The sequence below is a fragment of the Ochotona curzoniae genome, unplaced genomic scaffold (genome assembly GCF_017591425.1).
Source record: "Ochotona curzoniae isolate NIBS_2020 unplaced genomic scaffold, NIBS_Ocur_1.0 scaffold_4683, whole genome shotgun sequence".
NCBI classification, from domain to species: Eukaryota; Metazoa; Chordata; class Mammalia; order Lagomorpha; family Ochotonidae; genus Ochotona; species Ochotona curzoniae.
Window position 1 is genome coordinate 5,477,935 of NW_024467121.1, and position 14,531 is coordinate 5,492,465.

Consider the following 14,531-nt stretch of genomic DNA (forward strand, 5'->3'; position numbering starts at 1 on the left):
AGGCATGGCTCCTTCATACAGACTCTTGGAAAGGTGGGGAAGAGCGTGCCTAAATCCTGTCCCAATCCAATATCAGTGCAACAAATCAATATCCCAGATTAGCTGATATATGATCCTGAAACCTGGTTTCCTGTTAATGTTGTGGAGATTGCAAATACAAAGGCAGGGTTTCCTAGCCTAGACAGGACACACTTGTCTGGGAAATAATCTGTTGCAGGTGGCTGGATTTCAACAGCACCACTGTCCTCCAAGGATAGAAGGGAAGAGTACCTTTCCTTGGGTGCTTCCCCATTCTTGACAATCAGAAGTGCTTCCTGATTGAAGCACGTGACCTATCAGTCAAGGCCAGTTAACAAACCCACATCCTCCTCTGCCTGAGAGTGCCTGGGTTTGGTTCTCACTTTTAGCTCCCACGGCCAGCTCCCTGGGACTGAACCTGTGGATGGAAAGTCTCTCTCCTCTCTCTTTATTTCCCTGTCTTCCAAATAAATGAAAATAGTTATTTTTGTGACAGAAAACCTTCTGTGATACCCTCACTGTCTAGGATTGCCCAATCACTTTTGGTCACCACACATGTACGCTAAGTACCCATGTGTCTCCCGAGTTAACTCTAAAGCACCTAACATAGACTGAGCAATAAATGAATCTAGAGAATAAGCACCAAAGGCAATTTTCCTTTATCATTCAGGTTGTACCTAATAAGATAGGGCATAGACATATAGTGGACAGAAGAGTATATTCTATCCAGATGGACAGAACAAGAGGAAGAGCCAAGACGAACCAGGACAGATGTACATGCAGAGGAGACCTTGGACTTGAACACTTGGCTCGATACTTTGATTTGTGTTCCATTTAATCCTCACAGAAGCAAGTAACAGAGTCTGGGGCATCACTTTTCTCAAACGAAGATAAGGAAAGTGCAAGTGGGGAAGGCAGGTGGAGGTTGTTGCATGCAAATGGTGGTCATGAAGACTGACATTACCAAAAAACATTAGGACACATGGGAGAGATCAGCCTGGTAGAGTGACTGGGAGGTGCCTACTACAACCATCCTGCAGTGCACAGGGTGGATTCTTCCCCAGTGAAGGCCTATCCGGTCCATGTGTCATTATCAGCCAGCTGACCCTCCTGGAGGTCTACAGTCAGACTGAGAAGGGGCAGCATTATTTGCTATCTAATAGGGGATGACCGAGGGTTTATAGCAGGCACAATATGTGGAAGACAAGGCCCCAGACTCTCACACATCCCCCAGGATGCGCTAATCACCCCCCACAGAGCCAGAATGGAGCTGCTCTGGAGCTGAAACTACTTGCTTTCCCCCTACAAGGTCCCTGGCCAAGGGCTTCTTAGGAAATGTGCACTGTAATATTTTCAGGTCCAGGTGTGATGTGGGAACGAACTGAAGGTTCTAGGAGTAATTCCAGAGCTTCCTCAAGGTTTTCAGAAAGGTTAAGTCTGCTTTTGAAGGAAGAAAATTTTATCTCTTGAGTAGAGATTGAAACTGAAAAATGTTTTCTATTGCTTTTGGATCAAATCATCAAATGAGTAATTTTTCAAAAAGAATAAATCATGAAGCAGATGTTAGAAATCAAACTCCATTCCATGAGGAGGTTTCATTTTGCCCCTGTCCCAACAAGCCCTGTCAGGAGATACAGGCAGTAGCCTGCAGTGAAAAATGCAACAATACCCCAAGATCCTGCACTAGAGGCACAGGCCTAAGTGGCAGTTCTGAAATAACGATTAACTGCATTTGCCAGGGACATACAGCCCTAAGTGTCTCAGGTCTGCATACTTAAGGAGACAAACTTCAAAAAGGAAGGGTTATGTTCTTCTAACTTATGACTCAGAAAATGGGACTCAACAAGAGAATCAGAAGCACAATTTAGTAATTTAACCATTTTGGTAGACAAATTTATGCCTTTGAGTGGCCCTGGCAGCCCATTTACAGTGATGCTGGGAGGTAATATAAACCTCACACAGCTGCACAGAGACGATATAAAATATCCCAGCCAGAGGGAAACAAGTGGCAGGTACTACACTGCAAAATTGTACACTACAGACCAGATTTTGCATTTTACGTTTTTCCAAATGATAAGATTTTCTCTGCTTTCAACTCCTTTCCTTGGCTCTTTGCATCACATGCTGTTATATATTTATTTGTCTGGGTTTGGAAAGGAACTCTCCAGTGCAACTTGTAAATGTCCTTCTACCCCTACCTGATCCCAGGAACAACAGCTGGCTCATCCAGCTGCAAAAGAGCATAAGCTAATGACTGTGGTTAAGATGAACTGAGAGAGGATTATGGATATAAATTGCTTTGTTAAGAAGTCAGGTTTCTTTTTTATGCCCCTTTATAAAGGCCTCTACTTCTATTTGCAGATGCTAATAATAGTGGATTGGAGGAGGGTGGCAGGAGTGCGTCTCAGCATGATGTTCTAAGGAGCCTTTTTTCCCATTCAGAAGTCCAAGATCAGAGAAAGGCAAAGAGAAAAGAGAATAGAGAATGGTTTTGACTGATTACTTAGTTACATTAAGACTGTTAGAAAACTAGAGCTACCTTGAGTTTCGGCTGCACCAATGGTATTTTAGCATTACATATATCTTGTGCAACATTTATCCAGCTGTTATATGGAACAGGAATATACCGAGAAACTACACCAGATACCTGAAACGCAAGTTTACCTGGCAACACACTAATAACTTTGCTAAATGTGACCATCTTACTCAAGATGAAAATGGATGGCAAAAAGTTCAGTTGAATTCTCAGCTTCCAATGTGCTGAAAGGTAGCACTGACACATGGTTATCAGCAGCAAAACCTTAGCTTCGTAAAATTCCACATTTTGCGTTGAGAAAATTTGGGTGTTTGTATTTCAACATGGGTGTTCAAATCTGTGGTTTAGGAATTCCTGCCATTTAAAACTGTCAAGAGGCAGTGAAAGAGCTGTTTTGCCAGTGTCTCCTTGACCCTCCCTTGCTCCCTCCTGCTTTCATTCACCCCTACAGCAACTAGAGACTCCTTCCCATAAAAAGTAGAAAACCAAGCAAGCAAAGGCCCGTCCAAAATTTTTAACTGCTTAATTTCAAATTAAACAAAATTTAATTTTTTCGAGGTGCAAATAGGAAACTCTCCTTACTATAATTTGCACTCAAAGTCAGGTAGAAATAGATATGTGTGAGTATAATTCAGAATTAACCAGAATACAGCACACACACTGTCAGTATGATTTTGCAGAGAAAATAAAAAGAAGAAAAGATATGCAAAGAAGACTCTTAAGTAACTTTCAATATCTTGTGACAAGAAAGTGATAGCTTGATCACCAAGGATGGCCTAAGCAGTTGTATGCTTCTAAACAGAGCATTCTTAACAAACAAAAAAAAATTACCTATCAAAGAGCCAACATATCTCCTATTTTACTATGTGCTTTTTGTTCAATAAGGGAATCAGAAGACAACATGCAAGAAATCGGTAGGTACTGCTTCTAAGTCTTCCTTGAAAATTGTGAAAATGGACACAAATGTTGATATCACACTGAGACCACGAAACAATGAGCAATGACAAGAAGATTGTATCTCCACAAATTGCTCCTTGTGCCCTAGGAAGCCACACAGACATTTATGAGTTATTTTGACTCATATGGTGCTGTCTGACTTGTGTCACAGCCAACTAAACATGGTGAGATAGCGGAGGTGGTATAAACACCGTTTACCAACAATATCTCCTCGAGATGGAGTGGAAACAACCACACCTGTGGTTTTGCCGGGACTCAGGCTACAGCTGGGAAATTCCAAAGCCAAGTTATCTCAAATGAGAAAATGTCCTACAGAAGCCACACTGCTGGAAATAGGTGAAGACCAGAAAGAGTCTGTGGAGGATGTGATTCTATTTCATGTTACAAAGATGCAGGAAAGTGGCTGTGACCCCAAAACTTCACTCGTCACCCTTGTTGGCAGGGAAGTGATCTGGAAAGCCTGCTGTCAGCAATCATAAAGGTAGAGTGTGCATCAATTAAGGATAAATTCTAAATATTCAAATATATATTTCAATTGAATTTAGTTAAATTCAGTAAGCTTTAGTAAGGTTACTGAGTTGGTTGTTGTAACACAAAGCATAATGGATTCCTACCTTCCTTTTTAAAACTCCCTTTCTTCTGAAAACAGCACATTGCCATCGAGGGCTTTAGAAATAAATTTAAAATGGACTGAAAAAAAATCCAGTTAGAAAGATTCAACTTATGGATTAGTTTTAGAACAGTTTGCTAATCTCAGCTTTGATCTGGGAAAATAAGGATAAATCAGTCCTCAGGATTAAACTTTACGACTTATCAGCAGGACAATTTTGCTGATCTCCAGTGGTTCTCTTGGCATAGAGGGCAAAATGACAAGTGTAAGATAAGGTTTACAAATGTGCCTCTTGCAACTTAAAAACAAAACTTCAAGTACAATCAAGAAACATGTAAGAAATGATTGCACGTTCTGAGTATCGCTGTATTAGGACTGTGATAAGGCCCTGTTTTGAAGAGCAGCTCCCAAGCGGTGTAACCCATGCTCTCCCCCACTGCCTTGGGCTTTTTTTTTTTTAATTAAGAGAACCATTAGCTATGTCCACTAGTACTCTGACATGCCATGAATAAGAAATGAAATCAGCAAAAGGATGGACCAAATGGGACTCTAAGACCACAAATAAGAACATAAGAAAACAGCTGAGAGGTGCCCAAGAGATGTTTAAAGCAAGAGGAAAGATGTTTAACAACAGCCCGGACAGGCCTCAACTAACTCACTTTCTGCCATAAGAATTCTAGCCACTTCCGGGACCTCAGGCGTGCTTGGCAAGGCTCGGTGGGCGGATGAAAATATATCCCCAACTGGCAGTCTAAGGAAAATGAACTGGGAGACTGCATGGGTAATGAAAGTTAAAGTGGCAATTACCAGATGATAATGGAGTGGGTAGTAAATCGCGACTGTGATTTGAGGCAGGAGAGCTGCAATTCAGCCTGGCTGGTCCATTTGTGAGTAACACGTGGTCACAAGGACTTCGAAAGTCTCCAACACTATTTTCTTTCTCCCAGAATGTGGCTGCATTGACATAGATAAACTCAGACAGACAGCCTTCCTTATGACCTTAATAAATATTCATGAAACACTTTGCTAGATCACATTCAGACCCCCCCATACTGTAGGGGTGGCACAGTTAAACTCTCCCACAAGTCCCCTTCCCCAGAAAATGCAGTCGTGTGCAGCTGCTTAGTGCCTCAGCTTACCTGCAGCATGTGCAGCCTGGCCTCTTGGACTGGTATCAGCCTTCTTAGAGCAAGCAATCCAAATATCTCGGCCTCGCAGGAGCTGCAACCAATCACTCCCTCTATTCCCATTGTCTATACGGAGGAACTGCCTAACTGACTTTTCCCCCTGGGAGCTACAAAGTGAACTTCTGTTCAACTACAGTCTGTAGAGTCATTTAACATAAACTTCCAAGCCATGGAATCATGTGAGACTTGCATTTCTAAATGGTAAAATACTGACAAAAAGTTGATGTCATAGGGTTTTTGCTTCCATCAACGAGATTTTCTTCAGCACAGTATGTGCAAGCTGTCAAAGCTTCTAAATCTACAGTTCAATTGTATACGCGTTCTTTTTCTGCTGCTCTAATCCTTCCTTCTGGTCATCAAGATCCTGACATTTCATTTTTCCTTCACGTACTCATAGTTTTGCATGGTTGATTTATGGCAGAGATGGGGAGATGGAGTCTCTTGCTTTTCTCTGTGTCTGCATTGCTTTAGTTAGTGCATGGATTCTTCTCCAAGCTGATTGATTTGGGGCTGTGTGTTCACAGTTATCAATGATATCTGACCCATATCTTCCTGTGGGACACGCACTGGATCTTCTTTGCACTAGAGTTCATGTTTCGTTGGTCCCTCCTTCAACAGACAGCCTGTCTGCTCCCACAGTAAGGAGAATGAGGCAGGTGATTTCCATCTCATGATCAGGAGCCTTTAAAGTCAGATTTTTTGCCTTCCTCTCCTATTCTGACTTTACGCTTCAGCAACCAAAGCTTTGCAGGAAGTTTGCCTCAAAACATTCATGTTGTTTAACTTAAATCTTTGGAATCACATTTTCCCTAAAGGTAAAACAAATAAAAATACAATTTTCACTCAGCGAGGAGAGCAGAAAAACCAGAGGATGGCTGCTTCTCCTTCTATTTGGTCCCTTCTGTCATCCCCGGTCCTGTCCACTTTGTGTCATGTGAAAACCTTGATTCCATTTACCACCTTCACTACCATCCACACCAGAATCTCCCTATTCGCTAGGACAAATTTCAGATAAATGAATCCTACACTTTTATAACTTAACTTTAAGATTTCTTCTTCCTTTAAGAGGAAATGCTAAAGTAGAAATTACTAATGGAAAAGAACTTTAGATATTTTTGACAAGTAGAAAGGCAAGCTATCTGGGGTAGAGAACATTTTTCCCAATGTATTTCAAAGTACGCCAGATTTAATGTGTCATTGATATGTGTTCTGCTTCCCTTAAAATGAATTTTTTTAAAATAAAATTACATGCACTGCAAGATAAAAGCAACAGATGGTAAAATTAGAAGAGATGGTACAAGTTAATGACAGAGGGTCAAATAAGCCTAGGATCACGTTAGTATGCAAAATTTTCATGCATTGACATGTTGTATGACTTCAATGTGTAATCTTTAATTTTACCTCCAAGAAACTTAGAGGAAAAAGCAAAGGGAAAAATATGATTTTCAGTTATAGGGTTCCCTGGGTTGACAATACTTGTTCAGAAGTAACCAACTCACCTCTGTGGGGTGGTGAGAATGCATAAACTTCATAGTAATGAGACTCCTTCTTTAAAATACTTTAAAACGAAATAATTATTTGAAAGACAGCAAGCACTCCCATCTTTTGATACCCCCCAATTGTCTGCAACAGCTGGAACTGGGCTGGGCCACAGCAAGCAGCCAGAAAACCAAACCAAATTTCCCAAGTGGGCAACAGGAACCCAGTCAACTGAGTCATCGCTTCTACCTCCAAGGATTCGCAATAGGAAGCTGGACTCAGAAATCAGAGACACAACAAAAAAATAGAACCAGACATAAAAAGAGAGGCCAAAGAAGTCACAGAAGTGGGGCACTCACTGGCCAAAATTTCCATGGCTCCAAGACGAGGAGAGTGTGGCGACTGTAACCGAACAGCCGTGGTGATGGGTGCCAAGTCTGACAGTGAGGGTGACGGAGGCAGCTCCAGCTCTACCATCCTGGCTGTTGGCAGGTGAAATCTGAACTTGCTCTTATAACTGACAAGGCTGAAATTGTGTATCATTATTTTCTCAGTCCATTTGGGATTCTATTAAAAAAAAAATTGCCATAGCCTCAATGGCTTCCATGTAACAACAGCATGTGGTTCTCGGGGCTGGGAAGTCCAACAAACTGAGTGCCCAGTGAGGAGCTGTTTCCTTATTCATAGATGGCCAATATCCTATGTGTCCTCACATGATGGAAGAGACAAACCAGCTTACTGGCACTTCTTTTTTAAAGGTACCCGACTCATAAAGCTCTCCCTCCATGATCCAATCATGTCTCGTCCCCCACCCTTATGTCAATCACACTGGTTTATAAACACATGAATTTCAATGATGGGGTGGGGAGGAGGCCAGCACAAACATTCAGATAGGTGGAATGCGTATGTACTTTCTGTGAGCATCATCCCCCAGATCCTGCCTGCCACATATCACTGTGTAAGTCACTGACCCAGGAGCCGGACAAACAAGCCCAGAAAAATTGCTCAAGTTGTGCACTGGATGCCATGCTGCAACTGTTGATGTTGACTATTTATACAATAACTGCCACTTGATAGAACAGCAGGATAACGTTTTCAAGGGATATTGATTTGGGGGCGCCAAAACACTTTTCATTGGAACTAAAGGTAATTATGTGTCTGGCTCAAAATTTAGAAAGGGTTTTCTAGAAAAACTTAAACCTTGAAAAGTGACATCAAGGTTACAAATCCATGAAAGGAATTAAGAGGATGGTCTCTGTTTTTTCAAGAGATGTGCTACTTGGACAATGGGCACTGTTTTCCAAACTAAGTTTTAAGGAAAAAAAATGGACCCCGTGTTTGTATGGAAAACACTGGCTGGAACTAGGTTAAGTGAATTGTTATTACAAGATTTGTCATAGCATGCAGTACCCAAGAAGAGGACTTGGTATGGTTCATTCCCCAAAACATATTTAACTGTATGAACTGTTGAATTTTACTCACTTAACATTGAGAGACGTTTGAGCCTACAGATCAGCATGATGCAGTGAAAACAAGACAGAAAGGCTGGGTTCCAATGCTGATTCACAAGTTCACTTTAGAAAAGCAAGTCATCGTCTCTATTCTTTAGTGCCCTCCTCTGAGAAAAGAAAACAAAAAATTAAGCATCTTTGTTCTTCTGGCATGGAAGCAAGAATACAGGTTGCAGAATAGCAAAAATATATAAATATATTAAAAAGATTACAAAAAGTTCATTGAATATCTCCCTTTACTTTGAACCATTATATTTTATACAAATTGCTAACCCGAAAGTCTAAACAATTATATTCTGGACAATAGATAAATCTTCCCTAAAATATGAGAATTTTTGGAAGTTATAAATGATGCAGTTGCTCTTGATAGTATAAGTAATACTAGTGATGGGGTGGAGGTCCAAGGAGTACTCACCCACTGGCTGGCATCTTGGTCTCGTCCCCTAGTTGATGACTTTCACTTTCTAGGTAAACCAGGGCAATGAGGAGAGTGAAAGGAAACAAAAAATCCTTTGCTGGTTTTGAACATATTTCTAAGTATACTTGTTCAAATCCCTAAGATGAAACGAATCAAATAAATTGTTGTTATTTACTGATTCTTTTAAATATTTTTGTCCAGTGGGTTCTGCATAATCTGAAATTTTTCAATTGTACTTGCTGCTCATAAAGAATAAATTTGCGCAATTACAAATGAAGCTGTGTTCAAAGAGTCTTGCCACAAACGAAGATATTCCAGAGAACTGTAAGAATTGTGAAACTGGAGACTACTGCAGCAGCTTTCAAGGTGCTGTGTCTCCCCTTTCTTACACATACATTTTAATGCCTTTTACATGACGAGCTCTCTTCTTAATAATTAGAATCAGCTAAGATACTCAAAACTCAAGCTTCTGCTGCTCCCTTCACAGAGTACATTGACTAAACACTTCCAACTACTTATAAGTACATTCACATAGAGGATTATAATGTTTTTCCAATGAATCAAGCTTTTTTATCACAAAAGATCTCTGAATCTCTGATAAAATGCACTTTGTTGACTTACATTTCATCTGCATTAATCAACTGTATCTATCTTATTCTTTATATGCTATATTTTTGCATTCTTTTTCAACTCATCTATATTTGTGTGTTTAAAGTAAACTTCATGTAGACAATGTACAAAAGGATTTCACAAAGCTCATGGAAAATTAACTAACATGTAATTTTTTATTGGAAAAAGAAAATTCTGCAGTTTTCTTCATAATACATATTTCCCATGAACTTTTTGGAAACCCCTCTTCTAGCTGGATGTTGCTTTTCACTGAGTTTCAAAAAGTTACCTAATAATTATAGTGGGTTTTTTTTCTATTTACATTTAAAATAATTACAGATGTGATTAATTACAAGTCTACCTTATTGCTATGGTTCTCTATTTGTCCTATATCCTTCTCAATATTTCTGTGTTACATTAGGTTATTTCTAATAGCTCCTTGAAATTATCTACTGAAAGTTTAACTATACATTGTTATATAAATGGTTCTGTGTGGGTTTATGACAGAAACGCTTAACTTAGTGTTAGTTTGCTTAAAGTTAATATTATACCACTTACTGTGAAATGAGAAACATAAAACAGTGCAACTTCATTTGACACTCTTCCTTTGCTAGTTTTATCAGGTGGTTACAGTGTTGTACGAGTTCACCTTTACTGCCTCACAAGGTTTGATTGCTATATTATACACTGTAGCTTAGCAACTGCTATAAATCAGAGGTTAAATCCCCAGGAGCCAGTTGTTAATCATTTAACAGCACATCATTATGTATTTTATTCCACATATAAATCCCATGTTATTTTTCACGAATTAGTATTTTCTCGCAAATACCACAAGATAGTATTTTTGCTTAGTTCTCTTAAGAATTTAGGAGGGAACCAGCACCGTAACCTTCAGGCTAAAGTCCTCGCCTTGAACGTGCTGGAATCCCATATGGGCGCCGGTTCTAATCCCAGCAGCCCCACTTACCATCCAGCTCCCTGCTTGTGGCCTGGGAAAGCAGTTGAGGACTACCTAAAGCCTTGAGATGCTGCATCCGCTTGGGAAACCCAGAAGAAGCTCCAGACTCCTGGCTTCGGATCAGTGCAACTCCATCCATTGCAGCCACTTGTGGAGTGAATCATTGGACAGAAGATCTTCATCTCTTTCTCTCCTCCTCTTTGTACATCCAACTTTCCAATAAAAATAAATAAATCTTTAAAAAAATAAATTAGGAAATGGAAAAAGTTTTTTTTTTATCTGTTCATATACGGCATCCACCTTTTCCTTAGTGTTTAGTACTTTAGAAGCCCTGGATATTATAGCACACATATATATGCATACATGTATATGTGTGTGTATCTGTATGCATAAATATGCTGATTACAATGTCTAGATCATTTTGGATTCTGTTTTACTGACTGCCTTTATCTTGTTTTTGAGTTGGATTGTCTTGCCTCTTTCACTACCTAGTGATTTGTAAATCTATAATGAATTCTACTGATAGTACATTATGCTTTATTTTATATTTTCTTCCTTTAAACAGCATTGAAGTTTGTTCCAGAAGGCAGTTAATTTCTGACTGACGCTTGCAATTCGGTTGAGTTTCATTCTCCTTTGTTAGGCCTACCCTCTCTCTCTCATCTCCTCCAACCTGAAGACTGGATCCTCCTCTAGAGAGGGATTCTCACCCCCCAGGCAGGGGCAAACTGAGAATCTCATTTAATCTAGATGGAAAGTTCAGTTCCCTGGAATGACATGGAAACATATCTTCTGAAGTGTATGTGGTAAGTCACCTGTGGGCGTACTTGCATAATTACTACTAGTTTTTTGATAGTGATACTTCTTCAGTTGACTTAAGCCTTTCGGCTTGCTTAGTAACACTGGTATCACTACCATCCACTTGGGCAATTAAAAATGTAGGTTTCATGTTTGTCAGCTTTTCGGAGACAATTGAAACTGTGTTTAATTGATCATGAAATATCCCTTTCTTTTTCTGGGGTCATTGCTTTGTGCTGTTTGTTGGAAGTACTTTTAATAAATCAGGCAGGAAAACAATAGTTTTAGACTTATGTGCTAGAATAAACAACCATGACATGGCAACAGTACAAGCATTCAGAACACTTCCTAAATTTTCCTGTGGTGAGCACTTGATTGGAGGAGGCAGTTAAATGCTGGATGGGTCATCAGGCGATTAACCCTACCTCTAGAATAACAAAATCACCATGATTACTCAATCGTCTCTGTACTCTGGACCTCTAAAATGGCAGTAAGTATGCCTGACTCCACTTCAGGACTAGCCTTTGTACTTGGACCTGGCAAGTAGTTCAGGTTCTGATCCCTGGTCGATCTCCTAACCAAAGGACAAATTTTTGTACTCTTGGAATGAGAGCAAGATGGATGATGCATGTCAGGTAGGGAGTGTCTGTTGTTATCCAGTGGGTTTCTGGGACCATAACTACCACCCCAGGGCACATGGGCCAAAAGATGAGCCACCACCATGCACTCTCACTCTGTCTGGGTAGGAACAGCTGGGCCCCCTTTAGCCTGCCCAGATCAACATTCACAAAGGTCCACCATTATCAATAAAACACAAGTCGGGTGAAAAAGCAAGGTCAACTGCACAATGACATTAGGTCATGGATCTTACCTTCAAGGTCAACAAGCCTAGGACACCCTTGCTAGGTTCCAGCCCCGGCTGAGTCCCAGTGGAAGGCTGAAGGTGGCGTCCCCTTAGCTGAGCCCTGTGACCATTTGTGAGTTGTAGGTAATTCAATGGGTCTTGATCAAGAAAGAAATAGATGGATAGACACACCTTCATCTCCCTTGATACATTAGCCCTGGGAGTCAGCAGGTTTCTATGTGGTCCCTGCATGGCTGCAGGGACACATAGTAGGAGGGAGCAGTGGATGACTTCTGCCTACATTTTTACATGTTTAATTATTGTCCACAAAGATCACAAACCCCTAAGTTGCGATTTCTGTTATTGAGCTCTCGGTTTTAAAGCTGTTACTCATGTGTCCTTTTTAAAATATATTTTTGTAACTTGGAAGATTTTCTACATTTTTATATAGCACCTTCATTTTTAAATAGCACTCTTAGGGTTTGGGGCAGAGAAATTCAAGACATTAAAAAGAAATTGCTTTAGTGTAAGAGTTGTCCAGGTTATGCTCCATTTTATTTCCCCCTTCCTTCAGTGCTCTAAAGTGAACTATTTATTACCAAATGGACGAGAATAAAATAATACCGCTTGCAGAGAGAACATTTTGAAATAAGAAGTTATAAAAACAGTATTGCTTTCCACTGAAGGCAACAGTGCATTTTAAGATGAGAAATTCCCTAAAGTCGTATTAGGATGCTTATTTCTCAATTAGGTGGCTTACAGATTCAGGGCAGGATGTGCTTGGGGCAAGGACATCATCAGCACAAGAACAGGCATCTGTCTAATTATAAAGTTTGAGGCATTTCAGATAGATAAAACCTCCCAGAAAGAGGACAAAAATTCCACATAGGTTTTGCAAATATCTTTTAGTAAAGACAATACACAGGTAGGAATATACTTGAACTTCATCCATGAGCCTTGGGAGGAGGTGTTTGTGGGACGGAATACAGAGTTGGGGCAAGTTTCTTTTTCTTCTGTGAAGATTTGTTTATTTGAAAATCCAAGTGACAAGAAGAGAGATAGAGATATTACCCATCCACTGGTTCACTCCCTAGATGGCCACAGCACGTTGCCAGCACTGTGCCAGACCCCAAAATAAGAAATCAGATACTCGATCTGGGTTGCCATATGCTTGACAAGGACCCAAGTTGTTGGGAATATCTTCAGCTGACATCCCAGGCTCATTAGTGGGAAACTAGATTAGAAGTGAAACAGCCAGAAATCAAATGAGCACTCTGCTGTAGATTGCCAGCATTACTTGCAGTGTTGTGACCTATGACTCTATGACGCCAGCCAAGTGTCCAGCCTTCAGTTCTAGTGTCTGTAACTGCTGACGGAGAGTAGATCATTCCTGGCTGTCAACGCAGAGACCAGGAATTCCCATAACAAACTGGAAATTCACCCCCGACGCAATGAGTCAAGAATGACATTTAGAGACCCATAGGGTTTGAAAGTTTGAAATTCATTTTTTTATTAAATTAATTCAAACATTGAGGAAAATGTAAGCTACACAAATTAATTCAATTACTTAACCACGCAAAACAGACATTCTTCCAGATGCTAAACTCCTTCGCAAGAGTGGATGAACCATGAATGTTCCTGCTAGAAAACCCCAAATTCTCACTCAGCCCAGTTTTCCATCAGTTTTCCACAGCGGTGAACAAGAAGTCAAATCACGGTCAGTGGCTGGCCTGATGGTAAGTCTGTGGATCAGGACATTCATGCCCCACACGGCGCTGCCCGGACTGGAGCTCCAACTCCAGCTCCTGCTTCCAACCTCCTGCTAATGTGCATTCTGAGAGGCAGCAAGTGATGGTTCATGTAGGCAGGTCCCTGTCACCCACATGTGAGACCCAGTATGCACCCCTAGCTGCTAGTTGTAGGCATTTGGAGAATAAACAGATAAGATATATCTCTGTCTCTCAAAATAAACAAATAAATAAATAAAGGAGCTGGCTCAATGACTCAGTGGTTAAATTCTCACCCTACGTATACTGGGATCTCATATGGGCTCCTGTTTGTGTCCTGGCTGCTTCACTTCCCATCCAGCTCCCTGCTTGTGGCCTGGGAAAGCAGTTGAGGATGCCCCAAAGTATTGGAGCTCTGCACCCATCGGGGAGACCTGGAGGAAGAGCTCCTTGCTCCGGGCTTTGGATTGGCTCAGCTCCAGCCTTTGTAGCTAACTTGGGGAGTGAATCATTGGACAGAAGATCTTCCTATCTGTCTCCTTTCTGTAAATCTACCTTTCAATCAAATTAAAATATATTTAAAACAAGTAAATAAAACATTTTTTAAGCAAGGAAGGCATCTGGCATAGTGAATCATGCATGTATATTATGTGTATGTAAAATGTAGAATATCTCCAGACTGTTTTACTTTCTCAGTAATAGAGACGTCTATTATCCCACCACACGTTCTTACATGTCAGCACACAGGAGCCAGTGTTTTACGATAACGAGAATTTAAGAGCCATGGCACCTCACTAATGGGTATATGGGGTTTACCCTTTGTCTTTGCAAACAGGTTCAAGAGGTTTCATAGCCAAACAGGCAACTTTTCTTCCAGTT